Raw genomic sequence first — 22,033 nt, 5'->3', positions numbered from 1 at the left:
CATAAGAAAACATCACATAAAGTCAAACTAGGGGACATTCTACAACATATTTGACCACTACTCCTTTCAGATGAATGTTCAAAGTGATACTGGCCCTGATGTTGCTTCCCCTATATTAAACTGAGTACATATGGGGTTAAAACCAAAGCACTCATGTCCTTTACCTGCTTATTTCTTGACTTCTTTGCCCCAGGATCCACCATCCACCACAGAGATAGACAACCAAGGAAACCTGCCTGCGAATTCCCTTATCTTGCCATACTCCTCCCTGCAAGCAGCCTTACATGGCCAAATGCAGGCTGATGGGAAAGCACCAACCAGCAAGGCCACAGGCTCCCCCTCTCTACAAGCAGCCGCATTCCTTGCAACATTTAAAAACCCCTTGCCTCTCAACTTTTAGGACGATGAGATGAATTTGAGGGCTCATTCTCGTCTCCCAGCTAACATCACCAGAAATAAAAATACTTTCCTTGCCATAAGCCTGGCCTTCCAGTTTTTATTTGACCCCTCTTGTGTGGTGGGTAAAGAACCTATGTTTGTAGCTGTTAACAAAAGTATTTTCTCTAAAGTCTGTAGTAACTCCTATCGTACCTACTATTTTATTCCTAAACGGCAGTGAGACTGTGTAATGAATGCTTTGTTGTAACGAGCATTGGAATATACATTAACGATACTACACTTAATATTGCACAGCCTTATTAATTTAGACCTCACTAATTTATATACATGTTCATATCTATGTAACATGAGTAATTCATACCCATGCATGTTTTGGGGTAGGACTACTTTGTTTTTGCTTTCAAATGCAAAATAGAACAGCTTGAGAGATTCAATTCCAATTTAACAAAATTAAACTAAAATAATATAAAATAAACTTAAAATAAAAATAACATAATACGTATATTTTCCAGTCTACCTTATCATATGTTTTCCCCAAATTTAATTTTCCTCCAAGTTACAACAAACTATTTAAAAAACAACTGCACATATTGTTTCCATGTCTGTCCTCCCCACTCTTTTCTTAACTTTTAGAATCCAAGGTGGAAGCCACAATCTTTCATTACCTAATCTTGGAAGTGCCATCTTATCACTCCTGCCACATGCTATTGGTCACACAGTCTATCCCCGATACGATGTGAGAGGGGACCAGGAGGCGGGCATCATTGGGGGCCATCTTGGAAGCTCATTACTCTAGTATAATAGGCCATTAATATTGGACCATTTCTTCTCCCTAAGTTACCCCCAGCATCCCGTATATATGTGCAGTAACTGATATGATGAATATTTCTTCTATAACTAGAAGGGAAAGAACTTTTGTGATGGACCAGGGGCTAGGGGAAAGAACAGAAAACTGGAAGAAACAATTTGGCTTCTTTGGTTGATTTAAACCCTTGGACTGAGTGTGAGACACTACAATTGAAGAGGCACAGGCTAAAATCTGAAGAATCCATTTTTAAGAAAAAGTCTGTGCAGTTTCAAATGAAAGTAAGGGCTAGAGTCTGAAAGAATTCCTAGAGTCTTCGTGAAACTCTATGAAAGAAGTGGATTGAGGTCCAAATATCAAAGCATAGCAAAAGTTTGATAAAGAACTGACTCTCACCTTGTAGAACTAGGCCCACTGGAGCCCCTAGGTTTCTGAGGTAAGAACATTCGGCATTCTACGTGATTTTCCCTTTTGGGACTCACATAGTGATCCCCAGTTAATTTCCTGCTCAGACAGGAAAGGAAGAGATAAGCCACTATAACAGGGACATAAATGCAAAATGAGTTGATTTGGTAGACTCAGGTAGGTAAGTTCAGGCTACTCCAATCTCTGTTTTGGGATTCTCACTTACTTTTTAAGATTCCGAATATATACACAGACGACTCTCGAATGTGTATCTTTAGTTTCATCCTGTCTTCTGAACCTCAGAGCAGCACAGTCAAAAGGTACTAGACATCTGTGTCTACTTCCCAGTGGCCCCTCAAATATATGACAAGAATCAATATTTGCTCCTCTTCCTAACATTTCAGTTTCTATTAGTGGCACTGTCATTTTCCTAGTCAATTTTAAACCTTGAATCCGTTATTATCCCTTTCCACTCAAACTCTCTTGGATCAGTAAATGTGGTTCTGGCTGTTTAACAGAAACTGTACCCTAACCTGGCTTAAACCATAAGGAAATTATTATCTCGTAACTGCAGGTCCAAGGGCAGTATGGAGGAGAGGGGAGCAGAAGGGTGGAGGAGAATATAACGAACAGCCCAATGATATCAACAAGATATCAGGTTCTTTCAACCTCTGTGCTCTACTGTTTCCTTCTAAGTCTAATTTTCTTTGTGGTCACAAGACGCTTAATGTGAAAATTAAGACAATACACCTTGTTCCAGCAAGAGGAAGAAACCATACTCCCACTGGAATATAAATTCTTCCCTTCCATCTGACTGGGCCAATTGCACTCACAAGCCTCCTATGGAGTCTGAAGAGTTTCCAGATAAAAGCTTTGCATTACTTCTCAGTTACTTAAACTAACAAGAATGCAAGGGGAAGGCAGGTGGAGTCACATTCCTTCAAGTCATGTGAGGGATGCTTAGATACCTAAATGCAGTCATATTCTATCGGGAAGAAGATGGGAATGAATGCCAAATCAGAGTGATCACCAGGGTGATAAACATAGTTAGATTACTCACACATTGTCTCCCTAAGGTACAAATCTGAGAATGTCACTATGGTTCTTTGTTGTCTTACAAATAAAAGTTAAATGATTTTATACTGAATTCATATTTCCCTATAATCTGGTCCCAAGACAGCCTTGAAGCATGAATATTCCCTACTCTCCAACCAGACCATGCCACTCACCATTCTCCTACGTGCTCTGCTCCATCTCATGGTCTTGTCTTTGTGGACATTGATGCTTCCATTTGGAATTTCCATCAACCCCAATTTCAATTGGCTAAGCTATTGCTTCTACTTCAAGAATAGTTGCTCTCAAAAGTAGGTATTATAATCACCTGGGAAGATTTTTATATCACCTATACCTGGGATCTATTCCCAGAACTTCTGATTTAATTGGTTCGAGGGAGGGCACAGACATTGGTTTTTTAAAAATTTCTCCAGGTGATTCTAATGTTCAAGCAGGATTGAGGACTATTGCTCCAGGACAATGAATCATTCTCTCATACCCACAGCTGGAGGTAAGTAAATCTTGCCTGCTCTTAAACTTCCACAGCACTTTTCATTTCCCTCCTATTGACTTCTACTGTAGCTGTATGTGTGCCTGACTCAACAACTCGTCCAGATGGTGAGCTCTTTGGGACAAGGTCCATATCGTATTACCTACCACAGAGCCTAATGTCTAATAGGTAATAATAATCAATTCATGCAAACATAGGTTTATAAACTTAGAGAAAAAAATATTTAGAATAAAATAATACTTTTCAAAAGTATAGTAAAGTTGTACATTTTGTATCAAGCAATAGTTTTATCAGACTGTCAGAAATTCTAAATAGTTTATCATCATCTTTGGGACCTCACCAAACAATGATAGTGGAAAGAGGAAGCTTCACCATGATATATACAGATTAAGCCTAGCTAAACTGTTGTCACACTTTTAGAATCTGCATGTCCAAAAAGACGTTCAATGTTTCAAACCATAAGAACCAGTTCTCATTAGTATACATATGTCAATGCGGACTTAATTTTGGAAAAGAACATGCAAAGTCTCTTAAAGAAACACAAATAAAATGTTGAATGTTTACTCTGTACTCAGTTCTGTGCTAAGCCCTTTTCAAACGTTATCTCATTTAATTCTTAGAACAATCCTATGAGGGAGGTACAATCATTGCTCAGTTTCCAAATGAAGAAATTGTAGAGTTAAGAAGCTTGTCTAGGGCTACACACCTGGTAAAAGGCAGAGTTGAGATTCAAATCCAAGTCTGTCTGATTCTAAACCCCAAAGTCTGCCTTTCTCACCACAGTAGGCTGCTGAATATTCAGGATTCTTCATGTAAAATGCAAGCTCTTCTGAGACAATTTATCAATCATTTTTTCAAAAATGACTCACTTTGATCAACCAAATTAGTTATCTCTATTACAAATGACTTCTCAAAGCAAAGACCTGATACCTAGTAATTTTTAAATCCAGAAAAAATGATGCCAGAATCTAATCTCTACACCAGAGTCCCTTTGCCTTCCCAAAACGTAATTGTGACAGCACAGTGACAGAACCTGTGGGAATGGTTGAAGGATGAGGCCTTCAGGACTTTTCTATCAAAAGAGCAATGTTCAGAAAAGAGCTGACATGGGAACGATCTATCCCCCTTAATATTGGTAATTCTATTTAGGATTAGTTTGTACTGGTAAAGTTCTCAAGATTTCAAATGGGGAAAAGCTTATTGAACTTTCATTTAATATATATTTGAAATAAAAATAACTCAGGTTTAAGTGATAGCTCTATGCCACCAAAGAACAAAGATCTTTTTACATAAAAACCTTGTTATGTGAGATTCATGAACTCCATTCTCTTCGGTAACCACCAGCATATTTAGATAACTGATCTTGTGTGCTGCCCTTGGGTTCCTACTGACTGTCAATTAAGTTTGTTCTTAATGTCGATGCATGGAAATCACTACAAGCAAAGACAGATGACACTGGTGCTTCAGGGTGATAGGATTTGAGAAACATCATGACAAATGCTTCTGGCAACTCACAGTGGAATATTCACATGTAAATTCCACTTTACATCAAAAGTGTAATATTTATCTTTGACAGTCCTGATTGCCTACTAGGGATGGCCTTTTTAGGGATTAGGTTGAATAAAATGCTGTTTTTTAAATTAAAATATTCATAATTAAGCATGGCAACAATTACCTGATCACTTCATTGAAGTCTAGTGGAAGGATTTGTTTTTTGTTTTTGCGTTTGTTTTTTAGCAAAGTAAACTTATTTGAAAGAAGCAACATGATGGTGAAAGCCATGTTATGTGTATTTGGATTTAAGGATACCAAAGGTAGTGGCCACTTCATTATTTTATTGAGTTGTTGCTGTATTAATTGGATGTATCAGTCATGACTCTTCCTGTTTCAAGTGACTGAATCCTCACGTGAACTAGCTGAAGTGGACAATGGGAAATTTATTGGCTCATATAACCCATCTGCTGAAAAGGCAGACGTGAACCTGACCTCTGGGCCTGAAACCAAGGACTTAGGCCTCTTTGGTTGTATGTTCTACTTTTCGAATCTTCCTGTCAGCTCACTTCCCTCAGATCATCTTTTCCATGTGGCAAAAGACATAATCCTGGCTTGTCTGGCTCATACGCCTAGAGCTTATGACTAGAGGGAAAACAAAAAGGCTCTCTTTTCACAACTTGATCTTGAAAAGCGCCATTATAGGAATTGGATCGCCCCAACTTGGATCACCTGCGCATCACTTGGATCAGTCATATGGGCAACAGCTGAAAAATTCTGATAGCCATCTCCCCCTACCAAGGTCAATGTCCACCACAATAGCTAGGGCATTCATTTCTGTTGTCAGAAGAGGGAGAGGTGTGGGTAGATTAAAAACAAGAGATGTTCCATAGAACACAGGTGATTTGGGCAGTATAAAACAATCGTTCTGTCTTGCCATATTATTGCTTATGATAATAGTGAAGAAGCATTAACGTAGTAATACGTTTTTTTGTTTCTTCTTTTTGGTAACCATGTTGAATTGGATTGAATCATCCACAAGTTCACTCTTGCCCACCTTCAAGGGCACTTCTTTTAGGCGAGCTAAAGGAAATATAGGATTTTCAGTTTTCCCTTTTTGTAGATAGTTAATACCCAACATTACCACTGGCCTAATTTGAATTGTTTTCCAACCAACAGGGGAAAACTACAATCTTAACAACACTATAATAGTTACTTTTCCATCCACGGGATGCCACATTAAAATTTTAAAGATATTCTTTATACAGATTGCAGCCAGGTTGCACGTGTTAAACTATTGCTCTGGCAAGTACACATGTTTGGATAATTATGCAGTTTTCTCTATTTATTTATGAAGTGTCACATTAAAGTTTAAACCAAGATTAATCATTGAGTATAGATATCCCATGCATAGCAAATGGCAGTCGCCTCTTCAGTTTGCTTGTTGAGTTTTAAACAAATTCAGCTTTCAAAACCAGCTGTTTAGGATTTAAAGACAAAGCTCACCAAATCAAACATTACAGAGCTCGAAATGTATATAACTCGCTCTGGCTAAGAGTCAGCTTGAGGAGTGAAATTTCACTGAACAGTTAATAGAACAATGACATAAATTATTCATGATAAAAGGTAGGGTCTACTTTCACTAAATTTCTATATTCTAGCATTTTTAATGCTGATTCTTCTAACATGAACTTTCTGGGTGGCTGGATTCTGTAATAATTCTTAAATCCAGTGCCATATCGGTTTGTGAAATTATGTGAAAATGAAAAGTAAAAACAATTCAAAATTGGGATCCTTAAGATGCCAAAATATTCTATTTCATCCTTCACTAAATCTGCCAAATCACCTGTTTTTTCCTTGCTCAAAACATGTCATAAGTGCAAAACTCAGCTTGGCTCATTAGAAAATCAAGCTGGAAAGAAAGAGGAGGTATCTAGGCGGGGCTCCAGGGAAGGGGAATGAGTCCTGCTACTCCTACCCCATTGGAGGGATGTTTTGGACATGCAGGTAATCATGCAGGCTGGTCATGCAAGGGAATACAGAGTACTTGGCTTGGCCCGGGAAGATGCTATCCAAGTGTGAATCTGAACGTACAGCTGCAACCTGCCTCACAATTACCAGACTCATTTATTCCATTGCTTAGTTCTTTCACCAAGTATATATTGAGTGTCTACAATATGCCAAGAGGATACAGTGGTGACGAAAACAGAAAGCCATGATGGTGAAAGTCTAGCAAAGGCAACACAGTTCAATCAAATAGTCACAGAAACAGAAACCCTCTGAAGGAAAATGAAACAAAACAAAATGGGAGACTGGAGGGGTACAGCACAAAAGCTCGTGGGGGCAGGGCAATCCTATAGGGAAACCGTTCCTGAAGAAGTGACTCAAGCTGAGAACCAAAGGATGAGGGAATCCCAAGGCAAAAGTGGAAAGAACAAGAAAGATCATATTTATTTTAAATTTTCTAGTAACCACATTTAAAAAACAAAAAGCTAGGCAAAATTCATTTAGTAATATATTTTAGTTAACACAATATATCCAAAATAATATCATCTTAATTTGTAATCAGTATTACATATTATTAATGAGATATCTTATGTTCTCTTTTTGTACTGAGTTGTCAAAGTGTATTTTATACTTACAGCACATCTCAATTCAGATGAGCCACAGCCCAAGTGCTCACTAGCCTCGTTTGGCTACTGGCTACCATAGTGGGCAACAAAGCGCTAGGCAAAAAGAGTCTATATATAATTATAATCTGTGCTAAGTGCTCAGGAGATCAACGCCAGAGAGTAGGAAGGTGAGGGAAGCTAATATAAATGGAAGAGACAGAGGCAGCCTCTTTGAAAAAGTAACGTTTAAGCTGAAACCTAAAGCATGGCTGGGCATTAAGCTGGCAGAGTAGGCACAAGAGTTTTCCCCACGGAAGGAGCAACATGTGCAGAAGCCCTGAGATAGGAAAGAGCTCAATGCATTAGGGAAACCAGGAGAGAGCTGGTCAGGCAGGGATGCACTGGACGATGGAAGGGGTTAGTGGTCACCTAAGAGATTTTGATCGTATACCACGTGCAGTTAGAAGCCAGAGAGGGGATTTTAGCAAGTTAACTTCACTTTCAACCACCGTCTGATCATCCACCCCTGACACACCAGCTCCACAATCAGATTCGGCTCTCTCTCCTCTGGCCTCCCATAGCCCAGGGTAGATCTGGCTATGGCCAGTTGGCTCAGTGATGGTTTAATGTCTGTCTTACTCACTCATCTCTAACTTGCTTGAGACAGGAATGGCACCTTTTATCTCTAATTCTCCAGCATCTAGCACAATGACCAGCACAAAGTTGATGCTTAATACATTTTTAAGACAGAAAAGAAGAGAATAAAGGAAGGTGGGAGAATAAAATAGAGGGAGTCTCAGTGGGTGGCAACATTGAAAGAAGGTCTCTATGTAGTACCTAGGGTGTTGAGTGTTGTTCGTAAGAATAATTCTTTCCTCACTCTGTCCAGCGCAGAGGGTTCACAAAGCTTATTCAGTGTAGCAGGCCTTTGCAAGTCTTCAGTTGAAGAGGGCTAGGCAAGGAAAGTGACTAATTCCTTTTTAAGCATTCCCTTTAAAACCACTTATACAGTTACACAGACTGGGCTAAAAGACAGGTCATGAATAAAAGCAGGTTCCCTTTCAGTGAATATTCAGATGTCCAAGGTCCACCACAACCTCCCAGATACTGGTTCCAGATCCACCTGCTGTCTATTTGCCTTGCCTTAGTCTGGATGAGCTCAGTGGAGTGGCAGCTGCAGGTGAAATCAACAATGATGCTAGCAAGAACAGACTGAAGAAGATTTGGGATAACGATAAGGATACACACGCAGAAAGTCTCTTTCTTTTTCTTTCTTTCCTTTCCTCTTTGCATTCCTCTCTTTCCTCCTCACCCTTTCTGATATTCAAGGAGACAAGAATGCATTTAAAAGAAAATATAGCATCACGACTCTCTATATATGACATCTAGAATGGATACATTTGACCAGTTCCTATAAACAACCAGCTAATTCATCTCGAAAACTAAACTAAGAAGGAGAGATGGTGTTACAATAGAAACACTCAATTCTTGAACAACTTTTTACATGTTTAGTCATATGGGTCATATATGTTTCATATATTCAGACTAAACAGGACTTAGGTTTGGGGATCTCATTTTCTCTACATATGAGGCAACCTCGATGAAAATCATAAAATATGGTTTACCCACTTCAAAAGACTTAGAGTTGGCCTACTATTTTGAAATATAGTCTTCTTCCACAAACAAAATTAAATTTTTGGAACATAATATGCAATAAAGTATCATAGTGTACATAATGAATAAATGGTGTCACTACTGGATTAACTATCAAAGGCATAGTAGGATTTACAATTAGAGCTTCATTTTAATAACAAAGTTCAGAGGCTAGAGAAACCCAAAGTATTGGATCATTTGATTTTTACATTTAAACAATGCATTTTTTGAAACTATGACAATCTCACTTATATACTGTCCTTTCAGATCATAACTTGCTAGATTGCAATATTTAAGCTGCATTTTCCTGATCGTACCTAATCAGTTGTTTACCACTTTTATGTCTAATTTTTCATTACTGTGCCAATCTCACTTTTGAAATTTAATATGTAATTTCAAAGCAGAAAATCAACTCTAGTTTCTATATTAATTATGGTAATTATCCAATTCCTTTTAAAGCATTGACAGGGCCTGCAATATGCTAAACTTTGGTTGAGCCCCCATCAACTTTGATTGTAATGAAAGGCTGCAGTTTTCTCGGGATAGCTAATTAGTTTTATTCATATAGCCACCTTTTGTCCATGAAACAAAAAAGGAAAGAAATGTGTTTGAACCCATGTAAGGGCAAGATGATAGCTTCTTGTAAATACATTATTTTCTAAGTTCTGTTAATGGAATATTAGATGAAGGGTTAGAAGTATATCCATCCCCGTGAACGTTTATTTCCTCCATCTCTTTAAAAAATATTTTGAATCTAAATTCTGACATGAACTAGATTAGCTGAATTATACTCCATTCTTATTTGTCAGTTTCATTTCCATTTATTAAGAATGTTATTACTACATAAAATTAATATCCACGACCTAAGAACAAAGAGAAATTTCCAGGGTAGTCAGCAGTATGTTCAGCATCCTCTCATTAGTACCAAACATGAACTATCATTGATTTTCCCACTGACAACCCTCCGCACCCAGCACCTATTTATCTTTCATCTGGAAGAAAGAGAGAAAGCAAAAAATAAAATACACACACACACTGGTACTTCTGCCAACATAGCAGTGTAGTGGATGAGAAAGATAAAGAGAATTCTGTGGAAATTATATGCCTTTGCAAATGTGTTTGAATGCAAGAAACCCAACCATGTCTGGTTATTGTTTTTCCAGCAGCCACCACTCATATGGAGGGAAACTTGAACATCAACACTTCCCCCAAGGAACCTTAAAATGGCTAAGAATTGTTATTATTTTTTTAAGATTTTATTTTTTCCTTTTTCTCCCCAAAGCCCTCCGGTACCTAGTTGTATATTCTTCGTTGTGGGTCCTTCTAGTTGTGGCATGTGGGACGCTGCCTCAGCGTGGTTTGATGAGCAGTCCCATGTCCGCGCCCAGGATTCGAACCAACGAAACACTGGGCCGCCTGCAGCGGAGCGCGCAAATTTAACCACTCGGCCACGGGGCCAGCCCCTGGCTAAGGATTATTTTAAAGGACTAGTGTGAATCTTGAAATATAATCTGACCCAACTTTCTTAAACCATGCTTAAATCACAGCAGAAAAGAAATTATTCTTTGGTAGAAATTGGCAAGGAAATAGGGCACAGCCTGCACTAGCGACTTGCTCTGATTTGTAATAGCACAAATGCTCAAGAAATTCATCTCTGTAATTTCTATCAAACCCTCATACCTTAATGTAAACTCAATTTCCACTCATGACCTAAGTGTGGAATAAAAACAACCAGCCAGGCCCCGTGGCCAAGTGGTTGGGTTCGCGGGCTCTGCTTCGGCGGCCCAGGGTTTCGTCACTTTGGATCCTGGGCCCAGACATGGCACTGCTCATTGGGCCATTCTGAGGTGGCATCCCACATGCCACAACTAGAAGGACCACAACTACAATATACAGCTATGTATTAGGGGGCTTTGAGGAGAAGAAGAAAAGAAAAAAATGATTGGGAACAGATGCCAATCTTTAAAAAAAAAAAGTAGCCATTATCCTCTGGAAAACATTTTATGTGTTTGAAGACAACATTTAAATTCAACCCAGCCCTCTGATGTACATCTGGAATGCTAATAGATTCCATGGATTTTATTAGCCGATGATTTTTCCTTATAAATAGTAAATGTTCCTCTTTAATTTTAAAGGGGAGTCACTTTCTCATTATCTTCTGGGCAGTATTCAAAATACAAAAGGGTTACTATAATAAGGTCCTTATTTGTCAAACATTTGATATTGGATAGTTCTCCCTAATTCTTGGGTTTCCTTGAAGTTAGAGTCCCCTTAGCTTCTTGTTCATCTTGAAGACAAATATGATTATCCTGTCTGTCCCTCGTGTGGGCGTTTGTGAGCGGGGTGAAGACAGAAGAGTCTCCTTATCCTGACATCCCCAGCTTTCTTTTTGTGGAGCAGGAGCTGAGAGACCTACGACAGAGGCACATAGAACAATTTTAGGTCAGCAAACGTACGTTCCACATAATCATATTTTTCCCAGTCAAAAGAGAATGTGTCTGTTTTCTTCCCATAGGAGAGAAAATCCAGCAGCTTTCTGAAAGTGATTCCAATCTCCAACTTCTGGCCATCGTAGCTGCTACCAATGTGTAAATCCATCACATTTCCCTCACAGCTGGGATTGGCTTTAGCCATCTCCATTGTTTAAGCTTTTCTCTGCAAACCTCTCAATTGCTTTCTGAAAAAGCTTGTCTCTTTTCCTACTTGCTAGTTTATTTGGAACGATACTGAAATGTAAATCAAAGCTAGCATAGACTATTGGTTGCGTATTTAACTTCCATTTATTGCCTACTCAAAAGCAATTGACTCCCTTTTTGCTAACAAAACTTGCACAACTGTTTAGGTGCCTGGAGGCCGAAGTGGTTTGTGGGCCAGTCCTCAGATACAGAAGACGAATGTTGACTATGGCCACATTACAAGCTCTTCTAGTCCCCTTTCGATGACTGGTCTGAGCACGGGCACAGGACACGTCTTTAACCAATGCAACAGACAGGGAAGTCTTCTGTGGGGATTTCTGAGATAGGTTTTTCTCCCTGGTTTATTGAGAGAAAGAGGGACAGAGAGAGAGTTTATACGCTGGTGTTATCTTGAGAGGACATGCCCCACATTTAATATGCTAGTAATCAGAGTGGAAAAGCAGAAAGAAAACAAGTCCTTGATGACATCATTGCATTGCTAAATAAACTGATCCCTGAAGCGCCTCCAGATTTCTTGTTATGTAAGATAATAAATTGTCTGTTATTTAAAACATTTTTGGTTAGGTTTTCTATTACTTGCAGCCTAAAACTCCCTTGCTTATAAAAAGACTTTGCTTTAAAAAAATTTAAATTCAAACTGAACAGAATAGCAATAAACATGATGGTTTTGCAGCTGTATTCTAGCTCATAATTTAAAGGAACATTTCTGGAGCACTTGCAGTGTCCCAGGTACCCAGCTACCTTCTCACTTTCCATCTTCATAAGAGCCCTCCAAGATGGGTATTGAACATACAAGGAAATTGAGTGACAAAGAGGTTGAGCAAATAACACAGCAAGTGGAAGTGAAGGAGCTCGGACTTATCTCACACACATTTTGCTTCCAAATAAACTAAGGATTTCATTGGTGGATATAAAAAAAGCCAAAATGTCAGTGCAAACCTGTATTATACTGGCCAATATTGCAACACAGACCAAACAAGGGTCTCCTAGAGGTGTCTCTTGCATCTGAATGTTTTTCAGTCTCTCCTAACAGTTCGTATCCGGCACATTCTTGTCCTCTGGAAGTTTGCAGTAAAGGTGGAAGTGCTTCACACAAGTCAGCCCCATAACATCTCACCTGCGTGCCCACAGGCTGTTTGTCCCTCACAAACACTTTCTTCCTAAGCTGGAAGCTCCCACTGGCCTTCAGCTCCCAAGGTACTATGGTGACCCTTGGTGGGAACCTATGGATCACACATTGAAGCCATTGAGCTAGGCCAAGTATTTTTTAGACTGTTTTCTTGCCTCCCAACAGTCAGAAAATGCCTGCGTCAATATTTAAAAAAAATGTCTAAGCCTCACAAAGCAAAGGATTCATTTCCTGAAACTAGAAAAATAAAACATCAATGAAAGACAAGGTTTAAGATCAATTAAAATTCTATCTGACAAGGTTTGAATGATAGCAAAGGCTGAAATGACTCTCAGCTGCCATCTGCTAACTAGGATTGTACTCTCAAAAGATATGTACATCATTCTCCTCTTTGGATATCGCAATAATTTTTTGATATACTTGCAAAAATCATGTGGAAAGATAATATCAGGAAAGAGGTTAGATTTTATTTATCCATCAACCGAAAATTAGTATAAAATAGAATAGATGTTTCTTCCTCCAGTGTGTATTCTTGGAAGTTCATTATGCACATAGGTTATTAACTCCTGGACAGAAGGACCTCTGAGATGCTGAGCACTGAGTTTCATATGGAAAATCTTGTTGAAAACCCACAAAAATCCTGTGAAATAGTATTGGTATTATTGATCTTCACTCTGCAGATGAAGAATTTGAGTTGTAGGTAAGTTTTGTAGCTTGCCTATTATGAGCTGAATGTTTGTATCCGAACAAATTTCATATGTTGAAGCTCTAACCCCCAGTGCAATGGAATTTAAAGATAGGATATTTGGAAGGTAATTACATTTAGATTAGATCATGAGGATGAGACCCTCATGATGGCATTAGTGCCCTTACAAGACAAGGAAGACAGAGAGATCTCTCTTTCTCTCTATGTGCACGCTCTGAGGAAAGGTCATGTGAGGACACAGTGAGAAGGCAGCTGTCTACAAGCCAAGAAGTGGGCCCTTGCCAGAAACTGAATCTGCCAGCCCCTTGGTCAAGGACTTCCCCACCTCCCGAACTATGAGAAATAAATGTCTGTTCTTTAAGCCACGTAGTCTGTGACGTTTTGTGATAGCAGCCCAAGCTGACTAAGACATTGCCCAACTTTTCACAGAAACTTAATTAACAGCCAGGCTCTTCGACAGCAAATGCACACATTTTCAGAAGTACCTCACTGCTTTGTCTTCTACATGTAGTACTGGTAATCACAGTGAACTGAGCAATGGCATCTGAAGGTCATTGGCCCATCCTGGATATCTTTATGGACTAAATGGCGAAATAAAAAATAATGGCTGAAAAACAGTGCTGTTGGTAGATCCTGGGTTGATTAAATGACCTTAACCAAGGTTTCCAATCAGTTTATCCCGGTCAATTGGAAGAGGCTTCTTGCTCTGTCTACTGAACTGTAAGGAATTTGAGGGCAGGACCCATCTCATATACTAACATATATCACTTATGAAATATTTAGTAGCTGTCAAGTGCTGTTCTGAGTGGTTTACATGTATGAATATGAAGACATTTAATCCTCATAACTCTATTAAATTTTTAATTAATTAAGTTATTAATTAATAACTTTTATTATCAACATTTGATAGATGAGGAAACTGAGGCACAGAAATAGTACATCAGAGGTAGAAAGTGGCAGGGCTGGGGTTAAAGGCAGTCAGCCTGGCTCCAGAGCCCACAGACTTAACCGTTGCTCCTTGACCCTCTGTCTCATTCACCGCTGAATCCCCAGCAATTAGCCCAGTGCCTGACTGTCCCCTTTCCCTAAGTCTTTGTTGAATGAATACCTAATAGCTGTTTTTATTAGGTGAATGCCAAAATCAGTATCATAAACATATTATACGTTAAAACAAAGTATTCAGGAAATGGGACTGAAATCCTGTCATTTAGGAACAGAGGTAGAAACCAATGGATGAGTGAAGCCTGCAGACAGGAAGACTCTTGGGGGTGAAGTGACTGCAAAAGGAGAGGAGGTAACTCTAATTACCGCATTTTGGTATTATTTCCCACAAGACTGATCTACCATATTACCACTGGTATTTTATTAAAGTGTCAGAATTTGCTTTTGTAAAAATCAGAGAATCTGTATTTTTAAAGCATTTCAAATATGACACGTATAAACACGGTCAAACATCCCTTTGGTCTCCTCCTGCTCCTCTGACTTCAGCCCAGGTCCCAGGGACCTCAGAGCTGCAGCTCAGATGTGGCTGGTCCTGTAGGATTCCAGCAACTTCCTGTTCTATTCAGCTCCTTTAAGGGACCCTTTAGAACCACTCTTCTGGGACATTCCTCTGCTCAGGCTAGTAGCTCTGAGTTACAACAGTTTTAATTTCTCTCCCCGACCCAGAAGGTGGCCTGTCCTAGGCCAGACTCCCACCTGTCCCCAGGAGCTCTCCACCTGCCTCGGAGGAGCTACAATCAGGCCCAGGCCCAGGCCTTTCTTTCTTTCTTTGCAGCAGTGGAGGCATAATCAGGGACAAAGGTGGGAGTTCTAGGCGTGGAAAGAAGGGCTGGGAGAATGAACGGTAAGGACTGGAGCCAGGGAAGGGAAAGGAAGAAGCACCAGAGAGAGCAAGAGAGAATAAGATTGAATGAAACTGCCGAACTGTGGCAGATATAATGGAATTACAGCAACAAAAGTATCACATTTGGTAATTACAAATAAGAGGTTGTGAAGGAGTGTACAGGAAACCTGCTGCCAACGGAAGAAACCTGGGCCACAAACGTAAAAGTTGTTGTTACCACTTAGGAAAGGACATAGATTTTATTTTGTTGCTTCAGAGGGCAGAAGAAATTGCCAAGAAGAATATTTTAGACCACTGTAAGGAAAATTTTCAAGCAAATGCTCCTATCTGAAAATTAATGGGCCGTCTACATGACAGCAAATTTTCTATAACTTGAGGAATGAAACAAAACTTAGGTAACTGCTTCTCAGCAATTCTATACTAATAAAGGCCTCTTAAATTCCTTAAATCAAACATCCAATATTCCTTCCCCAACCCTAACAACTGCAAAGGCTACGTTTCTGAAATCTCCCATAACAAGAGAATTTTAAGTTGAAGAACTAAAAACCTTAATGGGATAAATAATATTAGAATAATTAAGGACATAAAGGGAATGTTAAGATATTTTAAACGTTTGCTAAAACTAAGACAATAAAGATCTCCACATACAGCAAATAAAGGTGCTATCAGTAGCTTTCACATAACGAATAATAATAATGGGTCCTGAGATGCAATTTTTCATCTCATCCTTTGCTCAGGGTCTTCTTTTATTCATTATCAAAGAAATGCTTGAAAGCGCTGTGCTCTATCGTAGAGACTAGACATTGTATGAGGCACATTCTTGCACCTTACCTCTTGTCCTGTCTCTTCTTCCTTCTAAGAGATCAATCACTTTCTAATTTTACGAGAGTTATAAACTTTTGCCTCCCCAGTCCAGCTGTACTGCATGGCTACAGAATAACTTGCATGCTTCAGATAACCTGCTTGTGCTATCTTATTTCACACATCTGTTATGGCAGCCAATGGGGTATATTCCTAATCCCTCAACACAAATTACTCACCAGAAGATCCTACAATGCAGCAGAATTCTCCGACTTGGCGCCACCAGCTCCTTTCACAAGACTTCAGGTTTCTGCTTCTCTTATCACGCAGGAAAAAGGTTCTGAGACTTGAGGTACTCCCCGTCTGCCTCCTTGCTCTCTGAGAACTACTGCAACAAACCTCGATTCCTGTTTAGCCTGTGCTCAAGCCCCATTTTCATCTCTCAAATCCCAGTTCTCTCCTTTTTCTAATTATCTCTCATGGTGGGCCGTCAATATTTGCTCATGGTCTGAATGAAATTCTCTAGATTACTAAACAAGTATAGGAAAGTAAATTTGACTCTGCTAGAATTTTGCTTTAGGGAAATTTGTGGTTGGAAAGAATTAACATATATGCTTTCCCAAGGAGACATGTTTCAATTATGTTCTTTATTATATTAAAAAAAAAAAGACCAGTAACTGAATTATAATTAACTCTTTAGAACAGGACAGCTGCTTCTCTTAAAAAACAAAAAGCTTTAGTATGAGTAAAGTATTAAATAAAAGTTATTTCTATAGATTGATTAAGTGACTGATAGAAAAATTATATGTACTCAAGAACCATACTCAATTTCAAAGTTTACATTTAACTGAGATGGGAGGGAAGGAGAGGGACAAGATTTTTTGAGGAAAATAAATCTTTCTATTCAGTTTCATGTTAAATTGCAATTAAAATTCTATGCTATAAACTTTTTTTTTTTTTTTTTTTGCTGAGGAAGATTTGCCCTGTGCTAACATCTGTTGCCAATCTTCCTCTTTTTTTGCTTGAGGAAGATTCTCCCTGAGCTAACATCTGTGCCCATCTTCCTCTATTTTGTCTGTGGGTCACTGCCACAGCATGGCAGATGAGTGTTGTAGGTCCGTGTCCCAGAACTGAATCTTTGAGCCTGGGCCACCAAAGTGGAGTGTGCCAGTTATTAAGGCCAGCACCTAAATAAACTTTTAAATGGGCTTAATGTGTTCATTATTGCCAAGGTGGAGATGTGCAAACATCTAGGGGCACAGAGAGAGACACGTGGAGCAAAGAGAGGCATGTAAGACAGGATAGTGCAATGCTATGGAAGTAAAAGAGAATGAAAGAGTGGGGATGGAGCATTGAGAAAGAAGAAGAGACCTGTATTTAAGGAAAAGGAGTCAGGTGAGTCAATGAAGGAAAGGAGAGCATGAAGGAACAAGATCAACGTCTTCTACCAGCCATAGTGACGTGAAAGAAAAAAATCAATTACCAGCTGTCACTAGTAATCGCTTTAGGCAGGCTCACAAAGTGGTGGCTCATTCACAGTTTGGCATCATGAGGCTGTTTATCTTTTTAATTGAGTTTGAATGCCTTAAGATGCAGCATTTCCTCCCCAATTCACCTCTGGACTAAACACGTCCTAACGTCTAAAAACTTAAGAGGAATTTCAGAGAAGCTATTGGATTTCTCCTAGGATGGAGGACTGAGGTTCAAACAGATCTCATCCCCATGTTAAAGGCCAGAAACCCCAGCTCTGGTTACTCCACCTTCTCCAGGTTTCTCCTCCTTGTGTGAATCAACTGCCAAATACCCGCTATCCATGCAGTTTGCTGAAATAACCACCCTCAAATTTCTGTTTTAGGAAACCTGGGTTTCCAAGGGTCTTGCTCTGCTGAAGCAGTCTCGGCTTTTCTTTTCAACTCCTATGCCCCGAGTGTCTGCCTCCCCGTTGTTAAACAACCTCCCAGGAGCTTCCCAGGTATAATCTGGAACCGCCCCCTCCCCCCACCCCATACAGGCAGGGCAAGGAGAAACAAAGAAAATGGTAGACCACCCCAGATTGGTAGATGGCAGGTTTAATAAGCAAGGGAACTTACTTATGAGGCTTGTCTTGGGCTCCATAAGATGACTAGTTTTCCCCACCCACCCTCCAAATCTTAAAAGTTTATGTAGAGTCTTTAATGGGGTTCAGTCACGTACCCAGTCCAGGTAGCCTCATCATCACATTGCTATCTCAAGGTTGTATCCTTGGGGCAGCTTCTGGGAGTGGAGGAGGCAAGCCGAACACACATTCCAAAGACAGGGGAGGGCTTGGGCTGTCTCCAATTGCCAGTCCAGCTCACTGGTCGAATGAAGGTCATACCGTCTTGATGAACTTCTGGAACAGATTCCCCACCATTGACTAAACTGAAAACAAATTCCTACCCTCCCCTCCATTTGTGAATGATCTGCCAAAACTCTTCTCCCCTCGGGATCTATTTCTCAGCCTGCTGTGAGTCCAGTCTCCTCAGAGCCCCACTAGCGCACAATAACCAGCACCAAGTCATCAGGTCCTAGTCTGCAGCCACAGTCAGTATCACCATCTAGAATTTAATCCCAAGGTCTGTTCTCTCTCTTCAGGAATTGCTGTGTTTCTCCTTTTCTGAATGGAGAGACTCCTTGGTAAAGTATTTAGATCTTCATCTTCACTCCAGAACTTTCCTCAGATAAGCAGAAAATTGAATTTGTTAGTTTAACATAAAGGGTAAGGAGGCCTAACAGTATTTCATGCTCAGTTGAGTAGGCAGGACACGAATAGAAAGCAGTTTTGAGACACAGCTGATCTCCTTGGAAGGAGCGTCAGCTCAGGAAGCACAGGGCCCAATCCCTCCTCTGAACCCCTTGGGCCAGGTATGTTTTGGGAGGCAAAAATAGTTTTTGATTTCAGAATGGTGAAGTGGAGCTCACAGTAGAGGTCGCAGAATCCTCTTCCCACCTCCGGGGAACCAGAGGCAGCACTCTGGAAGTAAACATGTTAAGGGGCTGCCATCAAATGTATAAATATTCACAACAGGTTGGAGAAATCAAGTCTCTAAACAGCCTCTCATCAGTTCAGGCTAGGTTTTGCCCCCAAATGAGTTCAAGTCAGGAGAGTTTTGCTGCCAAATAGGTAAAAACCAACCAATCAACAAATTAACAAAGAAATCTCCGTTATCGGTATATTTGGATTTCAGAATTGTGGATAAGGTGTTGAGGACCTGTACCATAAAGAAGAGAATAGGCAGCGAGACAGGAGAAGGCTCTTAAAAGAAAAAAAAGAGGGAAGCAAGTAAGTGGAAACAAAACTAGCAAAGGCATGTGTTGAATAAGAATGAATGAGTCATTGATCATCATCTGTGTGAGGGTGGAAAGGGTGGCAACGCAGAGAGGAGGGGACCATAGTGGGGCTGTTTCACTCATATCCAGGGCAAGACTATGTGAGTAATGCAGGAAGGACACCTGAGACCCGAGACAGCCCATAGGGCCCAAAAGTGCTGGAGGAGAAGGTAGGGGAGATGGAGGGAGGGGTAGGGAGGGAGCTTCAACCCTGGGCCAAGGGCAGGCAACTGGAGCCAAGAGGAAGCTGGTCCAGGGATTTTCCCACCACTTCAACAACCAGGCGAAGGAAAACTGCAATCTCAGTGACAGGAGGTGCTATGATCCACGTGTTTGTGCACCCACCCCAAATTCATATGTTGAAACCTAACCCTGAAGCTGATGGTATTAGGAGGTAGGGCCTTTGGAACATGGTTGGGTCGTGAGGGTGGAGCCCTCATACATGGGATCCATGCCCTTATAAAAGCTGCCAGAGAAATCTCCCTTGCCCCTTCCACCCTATGAGGTGACAACGAGAAGGTAATGATCAATGAGGAAGCAGGTTCTTACCAGACACTGAAATTGCCAGGGCCTTGATCTTGGCTTCCAGATCTGTGAGAAATAAATTTCTGTTGTTTATAAGCCACCGAGCCTCTGGTATTTTGTTATAGCAGCTCGAATGGATTAAGACATGAGGAGTTCCAGTTTCTTTCTTTGATCTGTTAACTTTGCCTTCTCATCTGTATAAAGGATCTATCTCATTGTTGGGTTTTTCCTATTCATCTTGACTAATTTTATCCTGAAAGCACACACGAGGTATTCTGAGTCAGAGACAGATTTTTTTTATTACTTCACAGTAAACACTAAGTGCGTTGGTCCCTCTTTGCCTAGTCCTTACCCCTGGAGCAGTGCGATGGGCGTCAGGTCTATCGTCCTATGTGAATGGCCGGACACTCCACAGGGGAAGGATGAGGAAAAATGATTTTTCTCTGTTTATAAAGGAAAAGAAGTCACAAGAAGCTTGAGAGTTTTACAAAAGCGCTGAGAAATCCGGGGAGGTTTTATTTCCCTACACTCACTCACATGGTTTTAATGAGGATTAAATGAGAATTATGGAAGACTTTAACGCAAAGTCTGGCATTTTATTCTATATAATATCCAAGTTAGTCTCGTAGTAAGGGTAAGTTGAACAAATATTTTCTATCCTGTATAATAGGCATTCCCATGCATGCCAGGACAATGGTGTAATATTCCTTGAGGTTGCCCTGAAAAGTTAGAAGCGGGCACCCTGACCTAGATGTTATCCTAGATTTCTTTAAGAAATCATGTATAAGTTTAATGAAATAAAGAGGGCTGGAGAGGCTCCATCTCTGTCTTAACATGCTGAAGCTGCCCCAAGTCCATTTCATTGGCTACAGGTGGTTAATCCCAGGGATGGCCCTGACCACCTGAGTGTGGGTAATACAACAGCGAAGCAGAAACTAAATCGTTTCTGTTAAGATCAATCTCAACTTTACATCGAAATACAGTTTGTTTTATTTTTAGGAATTAGATCTAAGGAAAATATGTAACTCTAAGGTAATTATCAGTTAGAAAAAGATTATAGAATGAGAGAAAGACAAAGCACTTTTGTATAAATGTTCCTACTGATTAGTGTATACTTATCACATAGCAGATATTTAATTGAATCTTATAAAAATATTGGAATTGCTAATTACCTTGCCGTTATATTGTTTTACATATTTATAGTTGTTTCTGATAAAAATATATCATTTAGAAAAACACATTTATTGTTAATTTTATGTCAAGATTATTAAAAACAAAAATCTTCCTTGGGAGATTGAGGAAGTGCTGCTATGCATGGAACGTAAGCTATAAAAGGGGCTTCTAAAAATGGATTGATACTGGTCTACTGTTTCTCCCGTTTGTCCAAACATATGCCAGCATTGAAGAAAGTTGCGGTGGACTGAGTCAAGTCAATGAGGTCTAGCGCTCGCTCCGCTTCAACTATTATATGACCTTAAGCCCCAGTTTCTCAAACACTAAGCCATGTGGCACACTTTTGCCCAGCATGTTAGAAGTTTATCCAAAGGAAAATTAGGAAGAATCATATCTGATTTATCTTCGAAGTCCCAGTGGCTGGTGTGGAGTTGGTTTGCAATACATTTTCGCTTAATGAATAGAGAAGAAATAAAGGAAGGATAGAAGGAAGGAAGGAGGAAGGAAAGAAAGAAGGAAAGAGGGATAGAAAGAGATGAAGGAAGGAAGGAAGGAAAGGGGCTGTATCTGTGTGAGGAGGAGCTGTGTGTGTGTGTGTGTGTCTGTGTGTGTCTATGGGAATATAGAAAATGGTAATGTGATCTGACTTCTGTCTCTCATGCTAGGATCTACTTAGATCAATTGGTCCATCATCTGTTTTTCTAAATAAAATTTTATTGGAACACAGCCACACTCATTCATTTACGTATAGTCTATGGCTGCTTTCACGCTACAACCAGAGTTGAGTAGCTGCAAAAGAGATCAAATGCCACAAAATGTAAAATATCTCCTATTTGGCCCAATCCCTGATGTAAATATTCCGGGTAGCTCTGATCTGCTC

Source organism: Equus caballus, chromosome 4 (assembly GCF_041296265.1).
Source record: "Equus caballus isolate H_3958 breed thoroughbred chromosome 4, TB-T2T, whole genome shotgun sequence".
Classification (NCBI taxonomy): Eukaryota; Metazoa; Chordata; class Mammalia; order Perissodactyla; family Equidae; genus Equus; species Equus caballus.
Note: the sequence above shows the minus strand (reverse complement) of the source record.